At 35.3% G+C, this 14,660-nt stretch overlaps 1 non-coding gene across 1 annotated transcript; it reads right to left on the reverse strand.

Moving 5' to 3' along the window:
- Positions 1–3,851: 3,851 nt before the first annotated feature.
- Positions 3,852–3,957, reverse strand: LOC121215043 (small nucleolar RNA R71). Its single transcript, XR_005910779.1, has one exon. It is a non-coding gene; the product is annotated as a small nucleolar RNA R71 (small nucleolar RNA).
- Between the last annotated feature and the right edge of the window lie 10,703 nt (positions 3,958–14,660).

A 14,660-nucleotide genomic window follows, 5' to 3' on the forward strand; every position in this document is an offset into this window, starting at 1 on the left:
AAACGAGTACGTCCAGGTTGACTAGAAATTGCTTCACCTTGTCATTCATCATTGTTCATAATAACATTAAGATCACATGTCATCAACCACGACTCATTAATTTTAGATATTAGTTGATCAAGCTGTTGGAAAAAATTTGATTTGAAAACAGTTTTCTTGTACAACGAAAAATTAAAATTTTAAAATCTGACCCGGTTTGTGATATTTATAACAACAAACATTAGACAAAAATTGTACCTGTGTTTTCAGATAAACGACTCCTTTATGTTTTCCAGCTTTCAACCAAATGATCTTCTCCGCTATTTTCCTACCATGAACTGCTTCGAGTGTGGGCTTGAACTAATTGAATCAAAACACAACTACAAAAAAAAAATTTCTTTTCTTTTTTTTTTGGGTGAAAACGAAAATTCTCTCTTCTTCAATAGAATGGTAGAATTACTATTTCAGAAAAATATATTTAATAGTTAAAAATAAATTCTCTCTATTTTTTGACAGAGTAACAATCTCTCTAATGATGTAAATAGCTTTATTGGTGCCATCTATTTATAGGGAGATAAGGTAGAATCCTTATTGAATTGTAAAGGTTTATTTCAAATAGAAAAACAACTTCCTAGTCCTACTAGGAGTGGGATATGTCTAATAAAGTGTGCTTCCCATCATATGCATTATAATGGGGATTTGGGCCTCTCATTATATTGGGCCCAATTTTATGTAATTTTTTGACTTTTAAACCGACACTTTATAATTTAATCCAACCCAATATATTTAGTATTTCACAACTCAACTTGTACACTGTAACATCTCGCCCAATGAAGCATTAGTGTTTGAACACCGTTTAAAGTAATAAGGCATATAGAGTAAGTTATGAGTGTATATGGTGTTAGAATTTGACTAAGTATAAGAATTCTATGAGTATGCCTAGAAAGCCCTGACTTTGGTGGACCTTGAAAGAGATGAATGGTAAGTACGACGAACTCTGAAAGAATTATAGGCATGGCTAGCTTTGAAGGAAGGTAAGTATGACAAACCCCGAAGAGATGATATGTGTGGCTAGCCCTAAAGGACTAGAAGGTATTGTAAACACTGAAGGAATAGTGCGTATGGCGAACATTGAGGGAAACGATTCTGTAAGAAATGTTGTGGCGTATACTGTAGAGTCTTAAAGTAGTATGATTGGTGAAGTAGTATTCATCCAAATGAATTTTTGGTGTAGAGAGTGGGTGGACTTTGAAATGAATATAAACAAATAAGGGTTCCATGTTAGATTACTATGATTAGTGGGATGAGATTTGTGATTAAGTGAAATGATTTTTAGGGTAGGAGTTTACACCAGTAGTATAGTGCACCTTATGACTGTGGTTTCATGCTAGTTAGGTTGCAAGGTAAGCTGGTTAGGAACTAACCTAATGTGAACTAGAAGAGTTAAAAATCGAGTAGGTCTCTTGGAAGTGGGAGATTTTGGATAAGACAACTCAGTATGGATGTGACGTGTATCAAGTTCCAATAGAGACTTGGGTTAAGTTAAAAGATTACTCCGATTTGGTTAAGGAGAGTTATCTTCTTCCATCTTTCCTTCAAAGTATTAAGACTTAGAGTTGGAGGAAACAAGAAGGATTTTTCTTGTTTAAGCTAGATCTAAAATTCTGGGGTTTACTAAGTGATTTTTGACAACTCTTAAAAAGAGTCATACTTCAAGCCTCTAGATTGAATTAATTGTTTGTAATCAAGTAATTATGTTTGCATTTTTAGATATTTTTAGAACATTGCATAATAAAGCTTGGATTATGCTGTATATGTTATTATTTGTTACTTTTAATATTAAGGAAGAAAGGTGTTGGTTGTGGTTTGTAGTAGGTGCAGGATAAAGAAGAGAAGAGAAAAAAGAGTAGGAAAATGAATGAAGTGAAATATTGCTATGGAAAAATATTGGTTAGATTACCAATAAGAATGCCATGGCAATTCCAGGAAGATGACGCAACACTCAGTTCACATCACTCTAAGCCAGCTGTATTTGTACCATATAAACCACCTTAAAAAAGGGGAAGCAAAAGGTATGTACTGAGAGGGAGGGACCTACTCTATAAAGAAGAAAAGAGAAAAGAGAAAAAGAGAATCCGGGGAGAGAGAGAAGATTTAGAAAATAATTTTTTCTCTCTACATCAGGTTCTCGTGAAAAATCTCAAAGAAAGAGAGGAGAGGGTCGCAACTTACAAAGTAGAAGAATTACAGATGTAAGGAAGGGGAAGAGAAATCTATCCTGGGTTTTGCATCGAATCTCATTATTAGAGTGAAAGCTGGAGTAGTGAAAGCTTCTTGAAGTTCTGGCTTTGTTTTATGATTTCAACTTTGCGATTCATAAACTTAAATGATGAAGTTGAATGGTTTTGTTTTGGATTTGAATGTCCAACCCATGAGCTAAATCTCATTGGGTTGGAATTATTTGGGTGAATTTTTATTATCTTTAATGCCCATGGTTTGATTGAATTGAATACTATTTAATTCAATTTGTGATTATTTTAAATGCACGCATGCAAGATATAGAAATAAATGACTGTATGGTATGTTATTAGATCTGATTTAATTCTGGAAAGATTTAATAGATTGGGTTATAATCGGTTGATATAGATAAGTATTCGAAAGAATATTTGCAGCACTCTAAACTTAGAAGTTGCGATTTGTACAGGGAACAAAAGAACAATCTTGATATCATTCTGCCATTCTTGAGTTCTGTAGACATACAAAAGCACAGAATGATAGCTCAAAGTCTAGCTTTCAAATGAAGTAGACTGCAGTAGTGAGTCCCTGAGGAGTAAAATGGTCAAGATTTTGCCATGGCATTATTCTGATATAAAAATAAACCCGAGTAATTCCAGCCTTTATCAATCAATAATACATACTCTTTGCCATTTATTCTTTGAGAATTTCCATAGCATTTTAATTGACCTAGCATATTTTCATTCATAATTGACTTTATTAACCCATTCATTAAATTTCTTTATCAATTTGTCATATGTTTCTTTTGCACAATTTAATTAGTCAATTTCATAGTAATAGCATAACCAATTATTTTAATCAATTCCGATCCTTGTGGGGATGATACTCACTCATCACTTTATTACTTGATTCGACGTGTATACTTGCACATTCACATTACACATTCACACGCGGAAATTTTTTGGCGCCGTTTGTAGGGATCGAAAATTTTGGTGAAAAATTTGGTGTGTTATTACCTCTTTAATTTTTTTTAGTTTAGCTTAATTAGTTGTTTTGATTTTTTTTTTGTTGCTCAGGATTTTTGTTGGTGCAGGGTAGACATTTCAGCAAGTGAAGAGTATTCTTTTGATCGAAAAATTGAGAGAACCTTGCGAAGAATAAGAAAAGAATTGTGAGAAATGGAGAGAATTAGAAATGATCAGGTTAGAGAAGAGCCATTACATCAGGAAGGTAGGGATGCTGGTATTCCTTGAGTAATAGATGACAGAGACATACCCATCAGAGAAAATGTAGTACCGATCTTAGACGATCTAAATCTAGGTATTGTCAGGCTGCATATTCAAGCTCAATATTTCATGCTAAAGTTGGTGATGTTTCAAATGTTACAAACTATAGGGCAATTTAGTGGATTTCCTACTGAGGATCCACAGTTGCACTTAAGACTTTTTTTGGAAGTATGCGGTTCATTTAGGCAGCATGGTGTTCTTGAAGATGCCCTGGAACTAAAGTAATTCCCTTATTCATTATGAGATCGTGCTAAAGCATGGTTAAATGCATTTTCGTCAGGTACAACGGCATCTTAGAGTGAACTTTGTTAGAGGTTTTTGCTGAGATATAATCCTCTGAACATGAATGCCAAACTGAGGAATGATATTACGTCCTTTGACAATCTAAGGACGAAACATTATATGAAAAATGTGAGCAATTCAAGGAGTTAATTAGAAAATGCCCGATGCATGGTTTTCACCATTGGACCCAAATGGAAATGTTTTATAATGGATTGAATGTGCATACAAGGATAGTGGTTGACACATTTGCCAATGGGACTTCGCTTGATAAATCATATAATGAGGTATATGAAATTCTGGAGAGGATAGCAAACAACAATTATCAATATCCTACTACCGGAGTAGTGACTGGTAGAAGAGTCTCTAGAGCAATGGAACTTGATGCGATTACTTCCCTAACAGCTCAGGTATCATATTTAATGAATATGATTAAAACATTGAAAAGACTAGCCATAGTGTAGGAAATAAGTGCAGCCGAGTTAGGATGTGTTTAGTGCGGAGAAGATCATGTTTTTGATGAATACCCATCGAATCCAGGCTTGGTTTATTATATGAGAAATTTTAATCACAACAACAACAACAACCCATTTTCCAACACATAATCTAGGGTGGAAGCAACATCCTAAATTCAGTTAGAGTAATCCAGGGGTGGGAAATTCCAGCAATGCTATTCGGAAGAATGTTGCGGGCGCACCACCTAGATACAATCAACTCATGCCAAGGTAAAATGTTCAGCAAAATTCAACTTCGAGTTATTCATCGATGGAAGATCTATTGAAGGAATACATGACTAAGAATGATGCTATAATTCAGAGTCAACCTGCATCTTAATGAGCTTTAGAGAATCAAGTGGGGTAAATTGCCAACGCATTAAGCTCAAGACTGCAAGGAGCACTTTCGAGTGATATCAAAAATTCACGACCTTAAGGAAATGAACATTGTAAAGCCATTATGCTCAGAAGTGGTACACAACTATTATAAGTTGCTAATGACACCACTATTGAAGAACGTAGTTTAGATTTCACAAATAAGAATAATTCAGAACCAGTAGTAGAGCAGGCTACAAATGAACAGAATAACCAAAAAAAATGTTGAAGCAAATTCATCTTGCATTGCCAATAAAAATGCCACGACAAAACAACCTTAACAAATGGAACGAAGGCCACCGCCACCTTTCCTCAGCGTTTCTAAAAATCTAAGCAAGATTTCCAATTCAAGAAATTCTTGGATGTCCTGAAGTAATTACATATCAACATACCGTTGGTGGAAGCATTGGAACAAATGTCTAATTATGTGAAATTCATGAAAGATATCTTATTAAAGAAGAGAAGGTTAGGGGAGTTTGAAACTGTTGCTTTAATTGAAGGATGCACAACAACGCTGAGAAACAAATTACCACCAAAACTGAAGGATCCAAGGAGTTTCACTATACCTTGCCCTATTGGAAACCATTATGTTGGCAAAACATTATGCGATTTAGGTGCGAGTATAAATCTAATGCCTATGCTTTTAGGAAGCTAGGAATAGGAAAAATGAGGCCTACAACTGTCACTTTGTAATTAGTTGATGGTTCATATGCATATCCAGAAGGTAAAATAGAAGACATGTTGGTAAGATTTGACAAATTTATTTTTCCAGCAAATATTATTATTCTGGAATGTGAGGCTGATAAAGAGGTACCAATCATACTTGGGAGACCTTTTTTTGCAACTAGTAGAACATTAATTGATGTACAAAAAGGCAAATTATCTATGAGAGTTAATGATCATCAGATAACTTTTAATGTTTTCAATGCTATGAAGTGTGCAAATATAGATGAAGAATTTCACGCTGTGGAGATTGTTGACACAATAATTTATGAAGAAATTGCAGAATTTTATCACAATAATTGTAATTATGATGCAGACTCAATTGAGTTAATTGAAGCAGAAATGATTGAAGAGTTTGGTGAACTGATGGACGTTAAGCAAATTGAGAATAGATCAAGGAGAAGTTTTGAACCATTAAATTTATCAGACTATTATTTTAAACTTCCTCGGTCATCCATAGAAGATCCTCCTATGTTGGAATTGAAGCCTTTGCCAGCACATCTGAAGTATGCTTACTTGGAGATAACAACACATTGCTAGTAATTATTTATGTGGCATTGACATTAGATTAAGAAGCTCAATTATTGAAAGTTTTAATGAAATCTAAGAAAGCATTGGGATGGACGATTGCGAATATCAAAGGAATTAGTCCAGCAATTTGCATGCACAAGATATTACTAGAGGATTGCCAAAGAAAATCTATCAAGCAGTAGAGAAGACTGAATCCCATTATGAAGGAAGTTTTCAAAAAAGAGATTATCAAATGGCTGGATGCTAGAATCATATATCCAACTTCGGATTGTTCTTGGGTGAGCCCTATTCAATGTGTACCTAAAAAAAAGGGTGTCACTGTGTTAAGCAATGATAACAACAAACTAATTCCTACTCGTACTGTCTCAGGATGAAGGGTGTGTATGGACTATTATAAACTCAACAAAGCAATAAGAAAGGACCATTTTCCTCTGCCATTTATCGACCAGATGTTAGATAGTTTAGCAGGGAAAGCCTTCTATTATTTTCTAGATGGTTATTTGGGGTATAACCAGATTGCCATAGCTCCTATTGATGAAGAGAAGACCACATTCACATGTCCTCATGGAACTTTTGCATTTCAATGAATTCCATTCGGATTATGCAATGCCCCTGCAACATTTCAACGTTGCATAATGGAAATATTTTCGGACATGGTGGAGAATTTTTCATAAGTTTTTATGGATGAATTCTTGGTGTTTGGCGATAATTTTGAAGATTGTTTAAAAAATCTAGAGTTTGTCGTTTTTCGGTGTAAAGAAACTAACCTTGTTCTCAATTAGGAGAAGTGCCACTTCATGGTAAGTGGAGGCATTGCTCTAGGACATAAAATTTCACAACAAGGGGTTGTTGTCGACAAAGCAAAAATCAAAGTTATTGAGAAATTGCCACCACCCTCCATAGTTAAATGTATTTGTAGTTTTCTTGGCCATGCAGGATTCTATCGATGATTCATCAAAGATTTTTCAAAAATATCAAAACCTCTGTGTACATTGTTGGAACACAACATATCTTTCAATTTTGATGAGCAGTGCTTACAAGCATTTGAGGAGTTGAAAAAATGGCTAGTCACATCACCAACAGTCATAGCACTAGATTGGACTTTACCTTTCGAACTTATGTGTGATGCTAGTGATTTTACTGAAGGGGCAATACTTGGGCAAAGAAAGGACAAGTTATTTCATGCTATCTACTACGCAAGTTGTACATTGACTGATTCACAATTAAATTATACCAGCACTGAGAAGGAGCTGTTAGCTGTGGTATTTGCCTTGGACAAATTCAGAGCTTATTTAGTAGGCACTAAAGTTACGGTTTATACTGACCACTCTGCTATTAAATACTTGGTGACCAAGAAAGACGCCAAGCCTAGATTGATTCGATGGATACTACTATTGCATGAATTTGATTTGGAAATTAGAGATAGGAAAGACATAGCAAATCAAGTGACTGATCAGTTGTCTTGAATTGAAGCAGTAAATGAAGACGATAATATTTAATGCATTCAGGATGATTTCCTAGATGAACAACTATTAGTTGCCATGGCATTGTCGTGGTATGCTGATATCGTAAATTTTTTGGTTAGTGGATTACTGGTACTTGACCTCACAAATCAAAGACGAAGAAAATTTCTCCATGATACCAAGTAGTATTATTGGGATGAGCCATTTTTATTCAAACATTGTGTAGATTAGATAATTCGAAGGTGTGTTCCAGATGACGAGATTCAAAGTATTTTATTTCATTGTCATTTAGCACTGTTTGGAGGGTACTTTGGGGGCATGATAACTTCGATAAAAGTCCTCCAATTTGGTTTTTATTGGCCGACCATGTTTAAAGATGCTCATGAATTTTTCCAAGCATGCGATCGCTATCAAAGAACTAGAAATCTATTAAGGAGGTATGAAATACCCATGAAAACTATTTTAGAAGTGGAACTATTTTAAGTTTAGGGAATTTATTTTATGGGTCCATTCCCACCTTCTTAGGGAAATGTATACATACTTTTAGCTGTTGGTGATGTTTCCAAGTGGGTTGAGGCTGTTGCGTTACCAATAAATGATGCCAAATCGGTACTGAAATTTCTACATAAGAATATTTTTACTAGGTTTGGTACCCCTTGTGCTCTAATTGTTGATGAAGGTTCACACTTTGATTGCAAATTAGTTGCTAATGCTCTTAACAGGTATGGAGTTAAATATAAAATTGCCACGGCATACCATCCCTAGACAAATGGTCAGGCAAAAGTCTCTAATAGAGAGATTAAACAAATTTTGGAGAAGGTAGTCAATCCCAACTAAAAAGATTGGTCATCTAGATTGGATAAAGCTTTATGGGCATATCGCACTGCATTCAAGACACCATTGGAGATGTCGCCCTTGAAGCTTGTTTGTGGGAAACCCTGTGATCTGCTTGTTAAACTTGAACATAAGACATATTGGGCAATTAAGAAATTGAATATGGATTGGAGTGTTGTTGGTACCAACCATCTATTGGAGTTGAATGAGATGGAAGATTTCCGAGCACAAGCCTATGAGAATGTCAAGCTGTACAAAGAAAGGACTAAACGATGGCATGACAACAAAATTTTGCCACGAAAATTTGCTCTTGACAACAGGTCTTGTTATTCAATTTTAGGCTTAAATTATTTCCCGGTAAGTTGAAATCTCATTGTTCTGGCCCATTCGAGATAGTGCATGTCCATCTTTATAGGGCTGTTGAAGTTAAAGATAGCAAGACTGGTTCCATTTTCAAAGTCAATGGCCAACAATTAAAGCACTACTTTGGAGCCCCTATAATTCGTCATAAAAATTCCATCAATTTTTGAACTGCTTAATATTTCTTTCTTATTCTATTTTATTCATTTACTTTGGTTTTAATTTCTTTGTTTAGTTTCTTCAATAAGTTTATTTAATTGTTATTTTCTTTTGTTACAGGCACATTATGGCCCACGTTTGTAGAAATCAGCCCATTTAATACATTAGTTAATTTTAATTTCCTAATTTTTCTACTATTTTCCTTTTCCCGCTAAATTTTTCTTTTTTTTGTGTCAGAGCACACTTTCAGATTAATCTTAGCCCCCACATCATTGCTCTATTTCTCTCACATTTTACCCTAGTCATTTCACTTCTTTTCTAACTTCTTTTCCGTTTCATCTTTTTCAACTTTCTCTGCTTTACTCCATAAAACTTCAAAGGTCTCACCTTTATTATTTTCCAGTCACTAGTGTCTCTACAATGGCTCGCCAAGCACCATCTTCTCCCACTTCTATGCCCTTACGAACATTTTTTAGCAAAATCATGGAAGAAAAGTACACCCAGAACATATCAAAGAGGTCATTTTGACTAGAAAAAGGTTTCCTTTTCCAAGATGTGCCCTTTTTGGGCTACTCTGAAGCAATCTCTTTTGTAGTGGAGAAATATGGATAGCAAAATATTCTGTCTCCACCCTGATGATGTTCTCACAAGGTAGTGAAAGAATTTTATGCTCATATCACCTCTCCTGATAATGCTTTTATATATGTGCACAGTGTCTCGGTGATGTTCGATGAAGAATCCATCAATGCACAATATGGGTTATCTGACGACCTTGATGAACACGCCCAATTTTTCAAGACTATGACCATTGAAGGACTCCACCAAGTTCTCACACATTTATGTGTTGAGGGGATGAAGTGGACAATTTCACGAAATGATTGTGATCCCATTGACCGTGTATCATTGAAGCCTCACTGTAGAGTCTGGTATCATTTCCTTAAAACTCATCTCATCCCTTCTACTCACAACTCAACTATTTCAGAAGAACGCTTGTTACTATTACAGTCGATTATGATGGGCAGAAAGATGAATGTTGGAAGCATTATTTTAAACAAGTCCACCATTTCTTTCAAAAGAATGTTGGTACCTTAAATTTCTGTCGCTCATTACGACACTTTGTCTGTGGGCGAAGGTCCTTATTCAAGCGAATGAAGACACAATCCCTAACAAAGGAGCCAAAAAAAAACAACTCACCTTAAGATTTTTTGGGAAAGAAATGCCAAGGCATCCGGGTTCTACATTTACATCTTCGCCACCTATGAATTCCGATGCTACTCCATCAACATCTCATAGTAACTTCGAGCAGAAAGTGATTGATGTGCTTAAGATATTGCAGCAACGATTCCACATACTGGAGAAACACCAAAAAAGGCTAGCCACTGATATTGGCCGAGCTTAAAAAGAAATGACTCTATTTTGGGGGTATGTCCGACGAAGAGATAAGGCCATGAAGAAATATTTTCAGAAGAACTTTACCCGACCTATGCCTACATTCTCTATTTTTCCTACAAAATTGTTGTTGGAGCCAGATGATGATGATGATGGCAAAGAAGCTACTGCGGAGAAGAAGACCATAGAACAAGAAGGAGAAGCAAAGGAAATTGAATCTGTGCATGTTGAATTTTATAAGGATGACGATAATGTGACTCAAGCTACTACACCTACTGACACCATCACTACACCAAAATCCATTGACCGAACAAGAACGGGCGGTTCATCAACTGATTGATGATCTCATGAAGTTAGATACTGATGAAGAAGAAGAGGTGCCTATTAACCAGCTAAAATGGAAGCGTTACAAAGTGCTATTGGAAAATCCGTTCAAGATGATGCTGGTGAAGTAGAAAGGAAGCAGCGCTACAAAAGTGTTGCCAAAAATTCAACCCAACCCAATTAGAGTAACCCCAATTCCTTCCAAGCTTTTGTTTTCTTCTCTCATTTGTAACATATGTTTCATGCAATCATATTTAGCTGTCATTGCATTTTTATAATTGCCAGCTGTTGTTTTTGCATTTTGACATGTTTCATTGTTCATACATTGAGGGCAATGCATCCTTTAGGTTTGGGGGTGTGTTATGTTGTAAATACAATATACTGTAGATAGATGTTTTAATATTCATGCATTTTGTCATTCATTTTTCCATTACATACAAATGCCAAATAATTGTCAGACTATGCTGAGTATATTGATATCGGTGATGTTCGATAAGCATGATAACTCTTAGATTAATTTAGAAAATTGTGAAAGTCGATTAGACATGTTTAGCTTAGGATATTTGTTTGAAAATTGATTCCTAAAAGTAGAATAACTTAAGTATCAATGCAATTAAATCTGTTGTAGGGTTCTTTTAATGCATTTAGAATTTCTTGAACCTAAATTCAATAATTTGGCTATGAATTATAAACAATACCCTAGAAATAGTTTTACACTCCAATGTTTTAAATTGTTGAGTAGGTCAATAATGCTTTGTTTGCTCCATCGTATTATTGATAAAAAAAACGAGTTCAAATAAGAGTGAGGAAAAAAGTTGTATTAATAATAATTTAGGGGCACTCCACTATAGTAATAGGTTGATTAGCTAAGGAGGTAGTTGTTTGCTCCATCCATCTCTTTTACCTAGTAATCTAGTGTGTGCTCCATTAAGATTGTCAAGTAAAGAAACCATGTGACAAGATGAATTCCCCAGAAAAAAATAATATTTGTAATTAAAATTTTGAAATGACTAAATAAGTGAGAATAGAGAAACTGAGTTTAGAGGAAAGATATCCTAAATACATTAGGAGAGGTCTGCTATAGTCAGAATTGCATAATTATTTAAGAACTTTTATTTTTAGGAAACATTTTTTGCACTTCATTTGCTAAACAAGCCTATAAAACTCGAAGTTCTTTTTATAGAAGACTACTGAGAATAGAGATATTAAATATACTTCATATGGTTCAACAGTGCCAATGGTAACTTTGTATTTTGACAAATATTCATGTATTCTTGCATATTCATATATATTTTGCTTGAGAATAAGTAATAATTCAGGTTTGAGGGTGTGATAACTCTTGAAAAGAGTTATACTTCAAGCCTCTCGATTGAATTAATTATTTGTAATTAAGTAAATATGTTTGAATTTTTAGATATTTTTAGAACATTGGATTATAAAGCTTGGATTGTGCTATAAATGCTATTATTTGTTACTTTTATTATTGGGGGAAGAAAGGTGTTAGTTGTGGTTGGAAGCAGGTGCAAGATGAAAAAGAGGAGAAAAATAGTAGGAAAATAAAGATAGTGAAATATTGCCATTACAAAATATTGGTTAGATTGCCAATAAGAATACCATGGCAATTCTAGGAAGATGACGCAACACTCAGTCCATGTCACTCTTAGCCAACTGTACTTGTACTAGATAACCAGCCTGAAAAAAGGAAGCAAAAGGTGTGTGCTGAGAGGGAGAGACCTACCCTATAAAGAATGTAACGCCCCGAACCCGAGACCATCACCGGAGTCGAATACGAGGTGTTGACAGACTTTTAAAAATTTTCCAGACACTGCCCAGTTTGAGTACTAGTCGCTTCAAAAATCATATCTTAAGTTTTACAACTCGAAAATCAGTTTTGTGATTTTTCCCTGAAACTAGACTCATGTCCCCACCTATGTATTTTTTTCTAGAATTTTTGGTCGGGCCAATTAGTACAGTTTATTAGTCAAAGTCTCCCATATTACAGGGATCGACTACCCTGACCTTTGCGCATTAAGACTTGGATATCTCCTTGTACAGGGCTCCAATACTGATGCCGTTTGTTTCTATGGAAACTAGACTCAGAGAGGAATCCATGCATATATGGTATGACCCCTAATTATCTCTGGTCAATTTATAGTGAATTTCCAAAGGCGGAACAGGGAATCCAGAAACTGTTCTGGCCCCGTTCCACAAGAACCCGAATATCTCTTACTGTACTGTTCATATGATTGTTTCGTTACTTCCATATGAAAGTAGGTTCATCAAGGTTCGATTAAATAATTTATTCACTATTTAATTCCACTCCTACGAATTTATGTGATTTTTCAATTCTACACCACTGTTGCTGTCAAAATCTGTTTTCAAGGTAAACTTTACCTATTTTGTGGTTACCATGGACCAACTAGGGTTTTGCCATACATAGGTCCACATGTGATCATATTTAGCCATTCCAATGGCTGATCATTAGCCCAACACTTCCATTTCAAACCATAGTCACATCGTGAAACCATATATATACATACATAAACACAAATGGTCTAATGCCATACTCCACTTCTACAAGCCATTTTCGCATGGCTTTACACACATACATCACAAAAGAACTTAAACAACAGGGGGTAGTCCTATACATGCCATATCCAGAGTTCAACTAAAGAGTACCAAAAGAGCTTGATAGTGTAGATGACTTCGACTTCGCTGATCCCGAGTCCGATAGCTAACGAACAAAATCTATAAAATAGAGAGCCAAAGCAACCGGGTAAGCATTTTAAGCTTAGTAAGTCTCAAGTAATGAAATCGGCTTTGACTACAATATTACATTCACATAGCTACTAAGTCACTTTAATAACACACATTCTCATAATCATACTTACTTCACACTTCATCAACATATATATACAAGGTATCAACCTTTCTAAAAGCCGAAAATTCGTTAGCCGATCGCACGAATACTATTTAAAACGAATCGACTTTTCCAATGCACATGCAAACATACCTTATCGTTCGGGTTGGTTGAGCATATTTATAGAATTAGTTACAGCACAAAACGCTCACATTCAAACCCAAGTTTCTTCGGTATTTAACCGAATACAGCCGCAAACACATTTGCCTTCGGGTCTTAACCCGGACATATCAACTTGCATAATTGCCTTCGGGTCTTAGCCCGGATATATCAACTCGCATAATTGCCTTCGGGTTTTAGCCCGGTTATATCAACTCGCATAATTGCCTTCGGGTCTTAGCCCGGACATATCAACTTGCATAATTGCCTTCGGGTTTTAGCCCGGTTATATCAACTCGCATAATTGCCTTCGGGTCTTAGCCCGGACATATCAACTTGCATAATTGCCTTCGGGTTTTAGCCCGGTTATATCAACTCGCATAATTGCCTTCGGGTCTTAGCCCGGATATATTCCAATGCTCATGCACGCATATATCAATAATCATAACACATCCATATCATTTCTTCGTTACTAAGGCTCAAACACAAAACATTTATTAAACCTTTCAAATTTCGGCTCAGTAGCCACACACAAAGAGCATGATTTCAATTGGCTTTATAACATAGTCTCTAAGCACATTCGACTCTCCGTCGTAGTATGACTATTCATTTCAATATAATTCAAGTAGGGTCATTACTCGAAGGCTTACCTCAAATGTCGTCGAACGACTTCAACGGCTATTCAATTACTTTTTCCTTCCCTTTATCGGATCTAGTTCCCCTTTGCTCTTGAGCTTAAGTTCAACAAAATTTAAAATAGTCATTAATCGACTATTCAAGTATTACTTTCAGAATAATATATATATTGATCCGACTTTCACACACATAGATTATAGTAAGCTTTATAATAATCAATAAATAATTCATTGGCAAACTTTCATTAATGTTTACAACAAAATCACATATTCACTACGAGCTGTTTTCCTGAGCAGTAGTTACTAAATTATTTATAACTGGAGCTACTAAACTCCAAATCACTTGCCGTTAATTTTCCCTGAATATAGACTCATATATCTTCCATCCATAAAATTTTCAGAATTTTAGGCTTGGCCAATCAATACCAGATTTTTTTTTCTTAAAGTTTCCCCTGTTCACTGTTTGACTATTCTGACCACTCTTCACTACGAATCCAATTTCTCACTTTACAGAATTCAAAATGTGTTGTATTTGATCTCATTAGAAACTAGACTCATTAAGGAGTCTAAGCATA

The sequence above is a fragment of the Gossypium hirsutum genome, chromosome D02 (assembly GCF_007990345.1).
Source record: "Gossypium hirsutum isolate 1008001.06 chromosome D02, Gossypium_hirsutum_v2.1, whole genome shotgun sequence".
Classification (NCBI taxonomy): domain Eukaryota; kingdom Viridiplantae; phylum Streptophyta; class Magnoliopsida; order Malvales; family Malvaceae; genus Gossypium; species Gossypium hirsutum.